Raw genomic sequence first — 17,002 nt, forward strand, 5'->3', positions numbered from 1 at the left:
TATGGCCAATCGAATGCTCAGTGGCATTACCACTTCAAGGCACAGTCGTCGTATGTGGCCGACGAATTATGGGGATCGATTGGCGGATGAGCGACTGACTGGGGGTTTAATTAGCGAAGCAAGTATCAAGTTCGGTGCCGACAGGACGCCGAGAGGCAGCCACGACGCGCCCGACCTCATTACGCCTCCACAGCAACGTGCCCCCAAAGGCCCAAACTGGCTGCTTCGCTGTTTACGCGCCACATCTGTTTCTGTGGAAACGCGTCCACTAGAGGGACAGCTCCATGACAAACACACTTTTCCTTTTTTCTCTCTCTCTCTCTCTCTCTATCTCTCTCTTCTCTCCTTTTTCACCCTCTGTTCACTATTTCTCTCTCACTCTCTCTCATTTTCTCTCTTTCTTTCTCTCTCTCTCTCTCTCTCTGCCACCCACTCAACAGTATGTTTTTCCTTGTCAGTTTCGTCTTTTGTTTGTCTTGTTTGGAGAGGTAGCGTGAAAACGTGTCCCAGTTTGAAGCTGCATCCCATCTGCCTTTCAATAACTAGACAATTATGCTGAGAGGAGCCGCCATTAAACCCGCCGCGCTTGCAGGCGGTTAGCAGCCCCCCTGCAGCAAATGTAGCCATTTTTTGGTGCAGTTGTCATTTGTGTTTTCTCTTTCCGTGCAATGGATCTCAGATCTTTCTCAGGTCTCTCTCGCTCTCTCTCCCTCCCTCCCTCCCTCCCTCGCGCTCTCCACCTCTCACGAATGGTGCTGATATTGTGGCCACTCGAGCGCAGGAGGTGGTTTCGACTCCTCACGCCGAGATGTTTACCCGATCCTTCATCCCTCAAGCCACCGCGCTGTCTGCTGCTCCAGCAACGTCAACAGAGACGCAAACAAAGAGAGGCTTTCCTGCTTGTGCCGAACGGCCCCGGCCTCCGATAAAAAAAAATGGCAAACAATTCCATCTGCCAGCATGGCTCAGAGGCAACAATGTTGACATGCGAGTAATTATTTACAGGTTCGTCGGCAAAAAAAATATGATGTGCTGTGGCACAAGCTTTCCTCAGAGAGCAGTCAAGGCCTGGCTTCGATTAGCCAATTACGACCTGCCTGAAACATCAAACAACAAGAAAGTATGTGTGTGTGATGAGCTGTGGGCTTCAGACAAAAGCAACTATGTAGTCAACTGTCTGCAGCGTTAGAAAAGATGTCTCGTTTCATGTGAAAAATTGACTTGCCAAAAAAACTATCTCCCTAAGCTGGCTTGAAAGGGAGATGTGTGATGTGCGAAACCACACAGTTCAACGACGTTATTTGCGTGATAATTACGCACGTCAAATCGGGAGGTATTTATGCTAACAATGCCGACTTCAAATAAAAAAGTCGAAACTTGTCTCTGCTGGCGACACGGCGCTATGAGCCAGCGCACAGCCCCTGTTCTAGCTTTTTCCTTGAGAGTAAATTAACCTTGGCACATCCGAGCACAGCGTGACACACGCGTGTGGCGAAGGGATTCGACAACTACAATCATCCGCAATCTCAAATCACACCAGTCATCTAATCAGATGAGAATTCAACTCGCTTGATGAGGGGGAAGCCAAGTGAGGAGGGAGGAGACAAAAAAGAAAACAGTGAATCTGCTGCAATTATCCCCCCCCCCCCACCACCCCCAAACGGAAGAAGGGGGGGAAAAATTCTCACAGCGGTACATTAAAAATCTAATTAGGGGCCGTTATTATCTTAATTGCCGGGAAGACGTTAATTCAAACGAGGTTAACAGCGATCGCTTTTTAACATGCATGAGAACATGTGGCGGCGAGAGAGGCGGTAGCAGCAGCAGGCATGTTCAAGAGCATCCCTGGCACCAGCTTGAGTCTTCACACACACACACGTACACACACACACACACACACACACACACACACACGTACACACAGTACATACACATACACACAGTGCACACACACACACACATACACGGTACACACACACACACACACACACAGTACACACACACACACACACACACACGCACGACAGGCTGTTAAACATGTGCTCGTCAAGGCTCCACCGCTAAAGGACACCCGTAGGGGTCTCACCTCGACGTGAGGTGATGGGTTCAGGCACGGCTTGTGAACTGTGCCTGTAAGTCATCACAACACATGGCAGTGCCGAATGCCTCGTGGGCATCGATCGCCTGGAGACCAAAGCAGGCCCCGACTGGCACACAAAGGACAGAGAGGAGGAAGCCGAATATCCCATGGAGAATGTAGAAATTAGCTACTGAAAAATTCATATTTGATAAATGAGGTTCATTAATGGTACAGTATTGAAAAAAAATGGGTTGAGAGATGAGCCTGAGGTCCTAGGGCTGTGCTCAAGTTATCAATATTACGGAGATATTGTGATGTCGGCTACTCTTAGATAGATATGTTTGTATCGATTCTATACGGTATTAAAAAAAACAAACTTGCTTATACAGTTAATAACTGTCAGATATGTTATGGACATCGCATTGTGAGGTTGCAGGCAATACCCAGACCAATGAGGCTCCATCAGTCGGACTGTTCTAGATCTGAAAAAAAGTGACCCAACACTGTCCATGTCTCTTTCATTAGCTACTTGTTTATTCAGCAGTGGTTTGGCTTTTTGCTCTACCGCCGTTAACTTCTACTGCTACAAAAAAATCCAGTTTAGCCTACCAGATTGAAACAAGCTTTTCCAGATAAAACCATCTCCGTCTCTCTTTTGAAGTGCCCTTCATGGAACCCTCTGTATGTGGTATTTTGCCTAAATTGTGTGGTGTTGTGTGGTTTGGCTTAACCATTGATTAATGTGTCCACGATGGCATCTTACATCTCTACTTCGTTGTCCACTTTCCTTGACATGCTCACTTTTAAGAGCTCTGTAGGGTATTGGTTATGATAAATGAGCTACAACGCATGAGAGCCAGACAAAGCTCAAACATTGCGCAATGGGTGTCTTTCTTAACAGCCCGTATAAAATATTGAGAGGAAGATATGCGCCGAATCTGGGCTAGAGAGAGTGTATTGATCCAGAAGAAAACTCTTTTTTTTTAACACATTTTACATTGAGCTCTTTTGCCAAAATGGCTCTTCACAGTGAACATACCCCTTACAGAAAATGATGGTTTAAAAGTACATCAGAAGACTGTTGAAATCTCTTGAGGAAATGCATACGACCCCTGACACTCAGCCCTTGGACTGAAACCACCTTTCGAAGACTCTGGCGCTACCGCTATCAGTTTTTTAACGCACATAAATGTAACGGTATATTTTTCACACTGGGCCTCAGACACGACGTGAAGGGGGTATAAATCAGCCTGTTTATTGAGGGGAGATTGCGGGTGCATTTCCTGCGGAAAGCTGAAAAGTACAGGTAATAAATTCTGCAGGTGCAAGTGTAAGCTGGAACCCGATAGACTGGGAGAGAGCAGTGTGACAGTCTACACACACACACACACACACACACACACACACAGAGAAAGAGGCGCTCAGCATGACAGCAATGGGGGTGGAATAGGAGGAGGAGGAGGAGGAGGAAGACAACGACGACGAAGACGACAACGAAGTCGACTACGTCAGTGCGCACGAATTCACAAGCCTCTGCAGACACGGCCCATTTGCCACGCCGGTCATGTGACATTAAGCACGGCGAGGGCTCCGGTGCCATCCTGCCTCCTGAAGCAGCCATGTTTGGCGGCGGGCGCCCCCGCCGTGCTCGCTCAGTCCTCCCGCAGCCCGGCGCGGCCCCCGTTGTGTTTTATTTATGAAATCATTAGGGTCCATTACAGGGTGCATTGCAGCCCAACGCAGATTGGAGCGCTCGTGGGTAGAGGTGGCGGTGGTGGTTGTAGTGGGTTAAGTAAGTGTGCGTATGTGTGTGTGTGTGCGTGTGCGTGTGCGAGAGAGAGAGAGAGAGAGAGAGAGAGAGAGAGAGAGAGAGAGAGAGAGAGAGAGAGAGAGAGAGAGTGTGTGTGTGCGTGTGTGCGTGTGAGAGAGAGAGAAACCACCACTATAAATTGGTCCGCCATGTAAGATTATTTGCACGTTTAACCATGTGGAGAGGGTAATAAAATATTAGTGACTCGGATAACATGGAGCAGTTGGCTTTTGGAGTTAACGGATATGAAGAGGGAGAATGAAGGTTTGTTATGCTCGTCTCAGTCTGTGTGTGTGTGTGTGTGTGTGTGTGTGTGTGTGTGTGTGTGTGTGCGTACACTCATGGGGGTCATCAGAGTGGAGAAACGGAGAGACTCTCAATTTTGGACAGCTTTTTGGATGCCAAGGATGAAAATCATCTGCAGTCACCCAGAAAGGCAATTACTCACTCAAGGGCTAAGAATCTGCTGAGCTTCACACAGGCAGTTTAACCCCCCCCCCCCCCACACCTCCCCCAATCTCCTCAACCCAAGCACTCCCCACTTCTAGCCACCCCCACCCCACACACACACACACACACACACACACACTTCTGCCCTTCCACCTCTGTTGCGGTCTTCTCAGTAATTATCCATCGGTCTCACTCTCACTTCTCCTCTGCCCTCTCTCTCTCTCTCTTTTTTCTGAGGGGTGATTTCCTGACAGAAAATAATAAACGCTAACCAGCATCGGCCCGTGTTTTCACATTGAGGCTTCGCAGCCTAGTACAAACACTACAATCCCGACATCTGTTAGACGGCTTCATGAAAGCTGCTCGCTGTACTCTGTACTTCTTTTTTTCTCTTTTTTTACTTCTCCAGCCTTTCTACAGCACACACAGGAAAAATGAGTGTGGTTTAAATAAATTAAAACAACAAGAAAAAGAAAGGATGAGGAGGGGGAAAGTGGGTCTGTTTGGAAGAAATGGAGGAGAGAGAGCCTCAGGAGGTCCTCAGCATTCGCGCTTAGCCTCTCTCAGTCTGCGTGAGAGGGAGGGAGAGAGAGAGAGAGAGAAGGAGAGAGAAGGAGAGTTAGAGAGAAAGAGAGAAGGCAGACAGAGAGAGAGAGAGAGAAACTGAGAGAAAGAGAGAGAGAATAAAAACGACAGCTCCTATCGCTGCCCTGAGAAAGCAAACGCCGCACCGGGATCGCTTTTCAATTCTCAGGGGCTCGGATAACTCAATCCTGAACTGATCCCCCCCCCACACCACCACCACCACCACCACCACGCCTCCCACACCCTCCTTACACGCACCCCTCCTCCTCGCCCCCCCCTCTCCTTTCTCTCCCTCTTTCTGCCACCCCTCCTCTGGTCCTGGGCTATTCAGGCGGCAAACGTGTGAACGGGGCCTGTTGGGAACGCGACAAGTCGGGTATCAACATCGTCGCCTCTTGTTGCCGCCGCTGTATAGATCGCTTGACTTGATTAGACCGCTGCCTAACACTGGACCTCCACCTTTGAGCCCTGCAGACATGGATATCAACATATCAAACAGAAGAAAAGAGGTGGAGGAGGTGGTGGTGGTGGTGGTGGTGCTGATGTGGTACAGTGGTAGTGGGGGAGATGAAGAGAGAGTGGGTGGAGGGGGGCGGGCGGTCTGAGCTTTCACAAAGTCTTAAGGTGTAGCCCCATTACTTGCTGAGCAAGAGAGAGGACCTGTAAGTTAATAGGATTTGCTCCCGATCAAGAAACGCTGCTATTTCCTGGGGCGGCTTCGGGCCAGGGCACAAAAATAAATGAGCCTTTATTTCGCGACTATTAAAGAGAGAGTCCCTCCACCACCCAACCTGACCCTACCTTCTCCCCCCACCACCACCACCATCACCACCTCCCTGAGCCAGGGGATGTCTGTTACCGTTCCAAGGGCTTTTTTGGTCTCTGTGCCAACAGGGAAAGTAAAGGCTCGGCACTTTGTGCTTTAAAGGATCCATTTGTTCAGGTGAAAGTGAGAGCCGTGCGGTTTAGCGGGGGGGAGTGGTGGGAGGGGATGTTGGTGGCAGCGGAGGGGAGGAGAAAGGGGGAGAGGGGGGCAGGTCGGTCTGCTGTTTTTGGATACGGCCGGCCACTTCAGAAGGTTCCCGACGCCTTTTTCTGCGAAGACCGTGCCCACGTCTGCCCATTTCGCCACAGAAGAGGAGAGAATGGAACCATTATCCGCCGTCTGGTGACATTTTTCGTTCACAGCACTGTCAAAGTCAGAGCGTTGCTCGGATGGGCCAAGTAAGCTGCAGCACAGACCTGTAACTCATCGTGATGGCCATAAACGACACATGCAACTTGCCACAGAATCTAAAGACAGCAGTTATTAGTTATAGAGCACTTAGGGACAGCTACAGGTGTTTGCAATCCCACATCAGGCTCAGAACCATTTCACAGACAATGAACTTTATAACCTCTTTTGGGCATGTAAGGTCTGATTTGTGACACTCTTTAAGCGAGACCTACATATGTCCGATAGCATACCCTCTGCCCTACACACACACACACAAACACATACATGCGTACGTACGTATATTAGCAGGGTGCAGTTGGGTGCACCCTTCTTGGACTTGCTCTTTTTTGGAGTGCACGCAGGAAAACGACGGCGTAATCGTGCCACACATCTGAGAACAACTCACTCAAACAGAAAATAAAAATGTCTCTGGCGGGCGTAACAGTTAACTTGAGTCAGAACACCATAAAGCCAGCGGGGGAGCTCGGAATAATCGCGGCGATGTTAATGATGCAATTTATATGTGAGGGGGACCGACGTTTGGCAAGCGTTTTACGTCTGAGTGCTTCGCTCCAACCAGCCAACTCCCCACCGGCTCTCTAACAGAGAGACCGAGAGGAACGGGGGGGGGGGGGTAGAAAGGAGAGAGAAGAGAGGAAAAAGAAAAAAGGAGAAAGAGCAGAGAGAGAGAGATAGCAAATTGGGTTGAAAGAAAAAGAGACACAACAGATTGGAAGTGTATAGGGAGGGAAAGAGAGAGAGATGCGTGGGTTGAAGAAAGAGTAAGACAGACACACAGAAAGGCAGACAGACAGACAGACAGACAAGCAGGGGGCAGCAGAGTGGGCTGAAGAGGAAAGAAACTGCGGCATGAAAATATAAAAGAATAAAGACAGTGTGAAGGAAAGCAAAGTGAGTGATGAGACAAAACTATGAAGGGTGCAAGAGGTTGTGTGTGTGTGAGAGAGAGAGAGAGAGAGAGAGAGAGAGAAAAGAAAAAGTCTGTGAGAAAGAGGGAAAGAGAGAGAGAGAGCTGCATAGGTACAGAAGTGAGAGGGAGAGAGAGGGGGGTGCAGGGAAGGATAGAGGAAGAAAGACACAGCAAGAGAGAGAGAGGGAGGTAGGGACCGAACCAATGAGCAAGAGAGGAAGATAAGAACCATCACTACTAGTGTCTGTCTGTCACCTGTCTAGAGTCACACTGCACCCCCACCCTCCCTTGCACACCCACCCATCACCCACCCATGCTCCATCTCTCTCCATCCCTCCCTCCCTCCCTCTCTCCACCTCTCTTTCTCCCTCCTTCCTTCCTTCCTTCGCTCCCACCTTCGCACAGCAGCGGCGGTGGCGGTAGCAGCAGGGCTCAGAAAGCGCATCACATCAAATTTGCACCCTCCTCGCACCTCTGCCTCCCTCCACTCACTTCGACAACCACCCCACCCCCCCCCCCCACCCCATCACCGGAGTCAGGGTGGTGGCGTGGATTAACAGGTGCAAGACGCGGATAACGACATTTTTAAAGGGAAAAAAAATTATAATGACTTCAATAATCGACTTATCCAAGGTTCCACACGAGTCTGAGGGGCAAATAATTAACTGGGTGTAAATTATCCAACCTACGGGGCCCAACTGAAAAACACAAAATTTGAGCGACCAAAAAAAAAAAAAACGAAAGAAAAAACATGCTTGTGTAAATTGTAAATAGCAGTGCTGTAGCACTCTTTAAACTTGTGACCTCTGGAAAGAGGCAAGGGAGGAAGAAAAGGAAAAAAAAAAAAAAAAAAAAAAATCACAGAAATAATTACAGACCTTGCGTCTGTGCTCGCCTGCAAAGATTTTAACCCAAATATTTAAAGCTGTTTTTCTTTGTTGCTATGCAACAATTTTGCCGCAAGAGCAAGGGGGCATGCAGAGAATGCGCCAAATAAACACAACGGCCACTTTCCCTCTGCCGAGAGAGAGAGAGAGAGAGAAAAAAAATAAAACTGAAACATAAAAAAACGAGAGAACATTTAAATACCATTTAGATATGAGTGCGACCTTGACATATTACATTAACACAGACCTCAACCGCACGGCATTAATTGAGGAGTGAGGGCTCTGTTGGGAATTATTGTTAGTGCAACACTGGGGCCGTTTCGTCGTCGTCGTCGTCAGTACCCATGTGGCAAATTCGCCTGAGCGAACACGTTAAAGGCAGACGTTTCTCCTGACAAGACGATGGGCGATTTGTCAAGTTTAGGCTGGCAGTTTTTGCAGTTTGTGCCTTCAGCCGCCACACAGACAGGCAGAGTCCTGAAGCGAAAAAAGGATAGTGTGTGTGTGTGTGTATGACCGTGTGTGTGTGTGTGTGTGTGTGTGTGTGTTTGGGGGGGGGGGGGCTACTCATTCCGCGGGTCTCAGTGCCGCACGATGCCTCGCCTCACGTCACGTAACGTCAGCCCACTGACAGCCCGGTGCTGGCGGTTACGCGCATGACAGTCCATTTCATGCGAGTCTTTTCGGATTTCTGTCACACCGCAATCCTGACTCCTGGCAACTGTGCAACACCAACAGCCCCTTTCAACACCACCAATCCCCCCCCCCCCCCACACACACACACACACCACCCCCGTGCATCAGCCCTCCCACCACACCCACCCCACCCCGACCCCCACAACTTCCATCACATAAAAACAAAACCCTGAACACTGGACATCCACTCCCTACACGTCCCCAACCATCCCACCACCTCGTCAGAAAGGGGCTAGCGAATCTCTTCCTCGCCTCTTCTCTAGAGTCATTAGCGGCCCGAGCCTTTTAGGGCAGCTTTTCGCCGACTACTTTGGCCTGAGGCCCAGTCATGGCAAACAAGTGGCAGTCGGCAGCCCACAGTTTGAGTAGCGCTGTTTCATCAACATCAACATCTGCTGCTTGCGACTCTAAACATGCAAGGCACCTGAAGGAACACTATGCTAAGGCTGAAAAATAATTAAATGCTAGCAATGAACCTGCAAAATGGTAACACATATTTAAAAGTGTCCTGAAATACCCAAAATGGATATCGAAAATGAACACTCTTATTGTGCGACTACTGAACACTGACCCTTTTCAGTAGAATGCCTATAAATGCCATGTTCCTAAGTACCAAACTTAAAATGTTTTCTAGGGATCTTGACACTTACAGTACTGTATTGCTATGGATTGCAGTCAGCATGCAGGCACATCTGAAGCCCAAACTTCACTGAATGGATACAGAACAATCGATCAGTGCATGATATGAGTCATCGACGCCCCACAGGTTAATTCGCTTCCTTTTCTATGTGACACTGAATGACGCCGTTGGACAGGAGGACCAGAAGGTCTGTGTCTTTCCGTTTATATGGCTCCCCACAGCTGGCTCGACCAAGTGTGACAATCAAATAGAAAGTGAAGTCTGACGGCAACACTAACTGCCTGCCTTACGAGTACCGATTTGACTTGGTAATAAATTGGCTAACATCTGGGAAATAAATAATGCTATGCTTCTCACAGCGAGCCAACAAGACATTACTAAGGTTTAACTAAATGTCATCACAACCAACTCTCTCATAGACACAGACATCATCTGTCAACAGGAGAAACCAAACCCTTGAACAGAAAATTAGGAAGGATGCTGCCATTTATACAATCAAGACATATGACAACACGTGTTGAGATCTCTGGGGATCTGACATTCCAAAAAGCACTTTCATGGAAAATGTTATAAAAAAATCTCTGACCATTCATATCGATGAAGAACATCCAATACAAGTATTAATTCCACTGTTTTGTTATGTTTTACATTTTATTTTCCCAGATTCACTGCTTTTCATTTAAACTTTTCTGGATTCATTTTTCTATGGTTAGATCAAGTTATACCCTTTCAAAGTGTGTCTAATCACAATGAGTTCATAGATAAAGCTGGACTGAGGTTAGACATATTTCACCACAATTGTTTGTAATGTAGTTTGCCCCAGGACATGGATGTTTATTGAATGATGCTTCTTCTTAGAGAGAAATATACTGTTTTGAATCAATCTTTGGTCCTAAGTATACCAAACTAAGAATAATTTAAAAAAAAAAAACATATGGCAAATATAAATGCTGAAGAACAGATTTTAGTTTATAGACTTCTGGCATTTGGTGGTTTTACAATAATGAACAACCAGGAATTAAAGAGCCAGCACAAATATTATCTACATACTACACTACACTGTGCTGTACTATACTTTATTAAAATGTTTGAAGTTTACACTATATTTGAAATGTCCCAACTTCTTGAGATCAGCCAGGAAACTGCTACCATGAAGTTTCCATCACCCATCACCTTTGCAGGATTTTCATGGCGATAGACTCTCTCAACTACTCCAGTTTTATGATATCAAACCACATCCTGGCACTGGCTCTTGTAAATACCTGGCACCATTTTGACTGACGAGAGGTGATGGGGGTCAGCCATCTCTCTTGGCTAGACCCTGGCGCTGACGTTTGTCAAGAGCGGTGATCGGAAAGGCTAAGGGAACTGTGGGAACCTGATGAAGGTGTGGGGGATGTGTGTGTGTGTGTGTGTGTGTGTGTGTGTGTGTGTGTGTGTGTGTGTGTGTGTGTGTGTGTGTGAGAGAGAGAGAGAGAGAGAGAGTGTGTGTGTGTGTGTAGACTGGTTTCCACAGCTGTCTGCAGTCAGCTGGTGCCTATGGCCCCCCGCACATATGAGCACATCACTCGTAAACACCAACGAGGCGCTGCCTTCTGCCGGCCGGGGAGACTGGTGAGAGAAACGTGTCTGCAGCGCGTGCGAACGAACTGGGGGGGGGGGGCGATGACTCCTCCATCTACACCTGTGGTTCCCAGACAGCTCTCCCCCTGGAGAGATAGAGATGTGGGGAGAGGAATGGGAGTGAATGGGGCCCGGGGAGCGGGGGGGTAGGGGGTAAGGGGTAGGTTGGGGGCGGGGGGTTGATGGGGGAAATCATATTCGGCAGCCGTGCCAAAGCCACAACTCAACCGCATGCGCACATAAACAGACACAAAAAGTAATGAATGAAAATAACTTTTGATTTGCGATTCCATGAATGGCAATATATTTAAACACTAACCAGCTCCTTGACAACACTGGTCCAGTAACCCAGAAAGATAAATAATGAATATGTACTTGAAGACATCTGTGAGACCTGAAGGACCGAGAAGACGTCCCAGTTTTGAGTGGTTGAGTCAATGTTGGCTTGTTTACCACAGAGGAGCTTAACTTCTCTTGAAACAGTTGGAGGATCAGAGACACTACAAGTAAAAACAAAGCTGAATGGGGAAACATGAAACTGCACGGAGACCTCCAGAATGTGTGTGTGTGTGTGTGTGTGTGTGTGTGTGTGTGTGGTGTTCCAAGCCAATATATTATTTCCCCTGCTAAAATCTCGGCCAGGCAAGCACGACATTGTGGTTTCATAACCCCCACCTTCCCCCACCCATCTCCCCCCCCCCCCCCACACTACCCTACACCCCTCCAGCTCCGTCCTCCAGACTTCAGTACTTGCCGATCCTCTAAGTGGGAGCAGGCAGCGGCAGCGGCATCGGCATTTCATCATTCCCTTCCCCGCTTCGACGCGGCGTCGGGTTCGACTTATTTGTTTAGCTGCCCGCCGCCATGCCAAACTGTGAGACAACCGAAGGGGCGTGGGGGGGGGGGGGGGGGGGAGTTCGGAGAGAGGGGGGGTTCGAAGAGGGGGCCCTGCGGGAGACGCCTGCCAAGCGAGGAAGACATCAAACCCGCTTAAAAGATCCTCGCTAAATCTGATACTGGGGAACCCCCACCTCCACCACCACCACTTCCCCAGCCACCCCTTGGTCCAGCTCAGCACAGTTCATTACAGGCTTTTCTTTCTCCTCGGAGGACGTTTCAACAGCACGGCACACATGTGCTTCACATTAGCCCCTCTAGACCCATATGTAACGCAGGGCTGCTCAAACTGCCCTCCCCCACCACCAGCACCACCACCAGCACCACCACAACCAGCACCTCCACCACCTCACCACACCCACACCCACACACTGCACATTATGTCTGGAGGAAAGCTAGGAGAGAGAGAGCGCGAGACAAAGACCGACATTGTGGCCATGACAGAGAGGGGGGTGGAGGGGTGGCAGAGGGGGGGGGGGGTTGAGCGTAGAATGCCTTGACCTCTTATGTAAAGCGACAATTTACTTTTTATGTGAAAGTGTTTCCACACAAGGAAAATACACAGAGCCTCGGTCTGACTCTGCTGGAAGCTAAACGTGTGTTAATTGTGCATACAGTACGTTAAAAAGAATCTTAACATAGTCACACACAACGCACGGACAACATCAATCTCTAAAAAGCATGTCACACAATAAACAGCCTGCCTTTGCATTTCAAAAAATGTCGATGGGCGAAAAGAAGGGGGTGATGCTCTGATATTTATCATTTTCTTCACAGAGAGGTCGTGGAATGGACACACACTGCTGTTAGCTATCTGGGCAGAGTTGCATCCATCAGGATCTCCACACACACACACACACACACACACACACACACACACACACACACACACACACACACACACACACACACACACACACACACACACTGTGTGTGTTCAGCACTGAGCTATGTTCTCCAGGTAATTGTAAACAGAGTTGAGCAGGTTTGCAGCTCCCTCTGGCTATCTCTCCACCCGACCTCCCCTCCTCCTCTCTTCAATTTCTTCCTCTCCCCATCCCATCTTTCTGACATTCTTGCCTCCCTCTCTCCCTCTCTCTCTCTCTCTCTCTCTCTCCCCCCTTCCCTCCATCTCTCTGACTCTAGCTCCTTTGCTCTTTCCCCCCCTCTTTCCCACACCTGTCTTTGATCTCAGAGCCAAGCGTGTTTGCTCTTCTCTGGCTCCGCTTGGAGCAGGTAGGCAGGTAGGTAGAGGTCCATCCAAGAAGCCCCTAGCGGTAAAAAAGAGACCCTGCTGTGTTAGATAAGATGGCTGCTAGCCTAATATGAACACTCTTTCACACACCTACACACACACACACACACACACACTCACAAATCAAACACACATACACAAAATAATAACAAAAAAAACTCCTCAGTACACCTCAGGTTCTCCAGACAGAGTCAAAAGCCTGTGGCGGCGGCGGCTGCTGTTGTTGCTGCTGCTGCTTCTGCGGGTGCTGAAGCTTTAAATCTAATCCACAGAAGACTAAGAAAGAATAACAGCACCTTGTGTCTGTAGATCTGAGATGAGAGATTATGTCAGCTCAGAGAGACAGGAGCGAGTAAATGTCACGACATGCGAAAAAGGCGAGTCCTGTGTAGAAGCGGCTTTAGGAGATAACACACGAGTTATGCTCACAGACAGCATTGTTAGCATGAAGATGCTCACAAGGGGCTTAAATATTTGTTAGATGAAGAGATGGGTAGAGAGCTTTTTAAGAGACATTTAATTAGCTTCGGTGTTGATATAATGCCAGTCTGATTTTTCCATGTGCTTGATTTAAGGAATGACCTCTTCCCAGGCTTTCCTAGGTTTTAGAGGGCTTACAGTAGGTACTATTCTCAACCACATTTTAGAACCGTGTTTATATATCTATATATACGACCAGAGAATGAGTGCATCTATCGTACACCAATCGCACAAACACATATCCAATCTGGTTGATTGGAAGGTCCGTCCTGTTGCCCAAGTTTTCCATTTGCGATACAATGAATATTTTTGTTTCTTTGCCTGTAACAACCAAAATAGGTAAACAAGCAAATAAAACATATCAGTATTGGCGTAGGTTAACGCCCAGACTGTCATTTAAAACATCTGCATCAGTATTGGTCAAACATGTTAAAATCAGTACAACCCTTCCCGTCACCAAATAACAAACAGTTAAAAAATAAGAACCTGAGATGCAATATATAACACACACCCTAACACATAAATACCCTCTACACACCAACAAATGCTGTCACTATTTTCACATTGCTTGTTTACTCCAATTCCTGTCACGTGCTCATGAGAACATTGACAGGGTCCACAGGCAGAACATCTGAGGGCTTATAGGCTTACATTCCACTTGATTCAAACAGACCACACCTGGTATTTGTGTACATATGTATATCTGTGTGTGTGTGTGTGTGTCTGTGTGTGTCTGTGTCTGTGTCTGTGTCTGTGTCTGTGTCTGTGTCTGTGTCTGTGTCTGTGTGTGTCTGTGTCTGTGTCTGTGTCTGTGTCTGTGTCTGTGTCTGTGTCTGTGTCTGTGTCTGTGTCTGTGTCTGTGTCTGTGTCTGTGTCTGTGTCTGTGTCTGTGTCTGTGTCTGTGTCTGTGTCTGTGTCTGTGTCTGTGTCTGTGTCTGTGTGTGTGTGTGTGTGTGTCTGTGGTGGGGGGGGGGTTCACCCTCTCTCTATTCTGCCAGCGATGGCACCTCTTCCAAGCAGCACCTGCCCACCACCATGCCGCGTTAGATCTCATTTATACGGTGCCGCCTTTGATGTGTGCATACCCAACCCCATCACCGTGCCCGTCTCATCACTGCATTTTGACAGATCTCGCTTCCGAAAAAAAAAAATACAAACCAGTTTTTTTTTTTGATACTGCACATTTTTTTTACGTGCTACAATGTGATGATACAGAATGCTACAGAGAGTGACATATAATTCAGATGTCTTTGGTTTGTTTTGTTTTGGCAATACTGAACAGGTAACAGAGTTCAGATAACAGTTAACATTTTTGAGTAAGTGAACTATACCCAACTGCAACAGAAGTCAATTAGACATATTAACAGCTCAGATACTTTAAGACGTAACCACATAACACCAGAAGTAATTTGCATTATGTTAAGATTGACGAACAAATCAGATATTCTACATTTACAACCAAAGCAAACTCAACAGAAAGCTTCCGAGTATCAGAGTGTCCTGAAGCAAACCACACATGAAGTTGACCTTTAACCTCACAACCTTGAGTACCTAATCAGTCAATGTAGCCTTTGCAGTGAGTAACTGTCCAAGGTTTGATGGTTCTTTGGGAGATATCACTTAAACACACAGACACACGCGATAACAAGCGGAAGAAAGTAGGCACGGTCACACGCACGACTGGAAAAGCTGCCGATTAGTGCAGATGGAAGAATAAAAAATAACTCTTCTAATAACAGATGGAGTTGTGAACAATTATGGGGTCAAAATGTAAACTTTGTCAGCTTAATTTACACAGAAACATTTCATAACATCATGACAAATGCATTTTGATATGAATCAACCCATTACCTTTCAACCTTAGTCTGTGTGAATAGGGATTTAATCCACTATCCACAAAACAATTTCGTATTTGACTTGAGATTTTATGCAATTTCCAAGAATTTCCACAGAGGATTTTCTACTTGAATAGGTAGAATCCACTTTCATAAAGTTGAATGGAAAGCTATTATGAGACCAGCTCATCAGGATGTGAGAATGTTTGGGGGGGGGGGGGGGGGGGGGGGTAGGGGTGTACGACAGTACTCTCTATCTGATTCCACAGATGTGCCCGCCTATCCAGCAACCCTGGTGCATTCCTACACTGCCGTTGCCAACACATAAAAATAAACATATGGCAAGACGAGGAGAGAAAAAAAACAAACCAAAAAAAAAAAAAAAAAACACCTTGCACTTCAAAATCCACGTCTTCCACACTTCCAAAAACTGGATTGAACCCTCCCCGGTTCGCTCAGCTTGGCTCAAAATCAACGGCGTCGATTCCAGCCGGCTGTTGTAACAGGTTGTAATGAAGTCAAACTAGCATGCATGTGGGCAGAGAAAGAGCTCAGCAGGCTTCGGCTCGACAACGTGCAAATAAGGGCTGACATTTGAGTATGATGGAGGAGGCACCTCCGTGCTAAATGAAATAAAACTGGCAGTTAATGTGTCAGTACTCGTCCCACAAGGGGGGCTTTGCAGAGGGAGTTTTATGTAAATGCTTGTGATCTTCATAATTAAAGAGTGTTTGCAGCAGAGGTGCATATCACTCTTGTCTCTTTGAAAAGGATGTTTACTGTCTTCCACTGCACTGAGAAAAGCTGGCAGCCTCGAGACGTGACTGCCTAAACAGACACACAGACATACACACACAGACACACACACACACACACACAAACACACGCGCACACAAAACACACACAAAACACATAAACAAGCAGCAATGATAAATGTCCTTATAAACATTGCACTGACAAAAAGAAAAATATCCATGATGGGCCAGGGAAAAAATCCTTTTTACCGTGCATGGCTCCTCTATTCATACGCCTATCTATATATGTGTGAAAGCGTGTTTGTGTGTGTGTGTGTGTGTGTGTGTGTGTGTGTGTGTGTGTGTACGCTTCCCACACACACACACACACACACACAAACGTTTTGTGGATGTGTGTACAACTCTCTGAACCCTCGCTCTTATCACCAAATCAATGTGTCAGAATTTCTCATAATTACAATAGGGGCGCACAGAGGTTCAGTATTCACGGCTTTATGTTTCTTTTTTCCCCCCCACTGCCTCTGACAGCTATTTTGGAATTGGACCACTCCCCAGACTGGGAGAAAAACTCTTTTGAAGCGCAAATCAGTGGAACAGTCAGCAGCAAAAAAGAGAGGGAGATCAGCACTTGTTGGCTATAATTTGTTGTGACATGTTAATTGCCTCGACACATAATTCCTCCTAATTGATGTTTGATACGTTGCAGGAAATTAGGCCAACTGTACAACACTGCGGATATTAAACACGTTCTCGGTCGTGGGCATGTTTCATGCTCAGGGTGGGTTGTGAGGGACATGAATGGCTCGTTTCTCGATACTGAAGCAGCTTTTGGAGACATACTACGAAGCATCAGATAGGAGTA

General features: G+C 47.3%; 1 protein-coding gene across 2 annotated transcripts in view; it reads right to left on the reverse strand.

Moving 5' to 3' along the window:
* adkb (adenosine kinase b) overlaps window positions 1-17,002 on the reverse strand; it is a 156,872-nt gene that overhangs the window by 117,529 nt on the left and 22,341 nt on the right. The gene's annotated exons all lie outside the window — the stretch shown is intronic.

This window comes from Sardina pilchardus, chromosome 22, assembly GCF_963854185.1.
Source record: "Sardina pilchardus chromosome 22, fSarPil1.1, whole genome shotgun sequence".
Lineage (NCBI taxonomy): Eukaryota > Metazoa > Chordata > Actinopteri > Clupeiformes > Clupeidae > Sardina > Sardina pilchardus.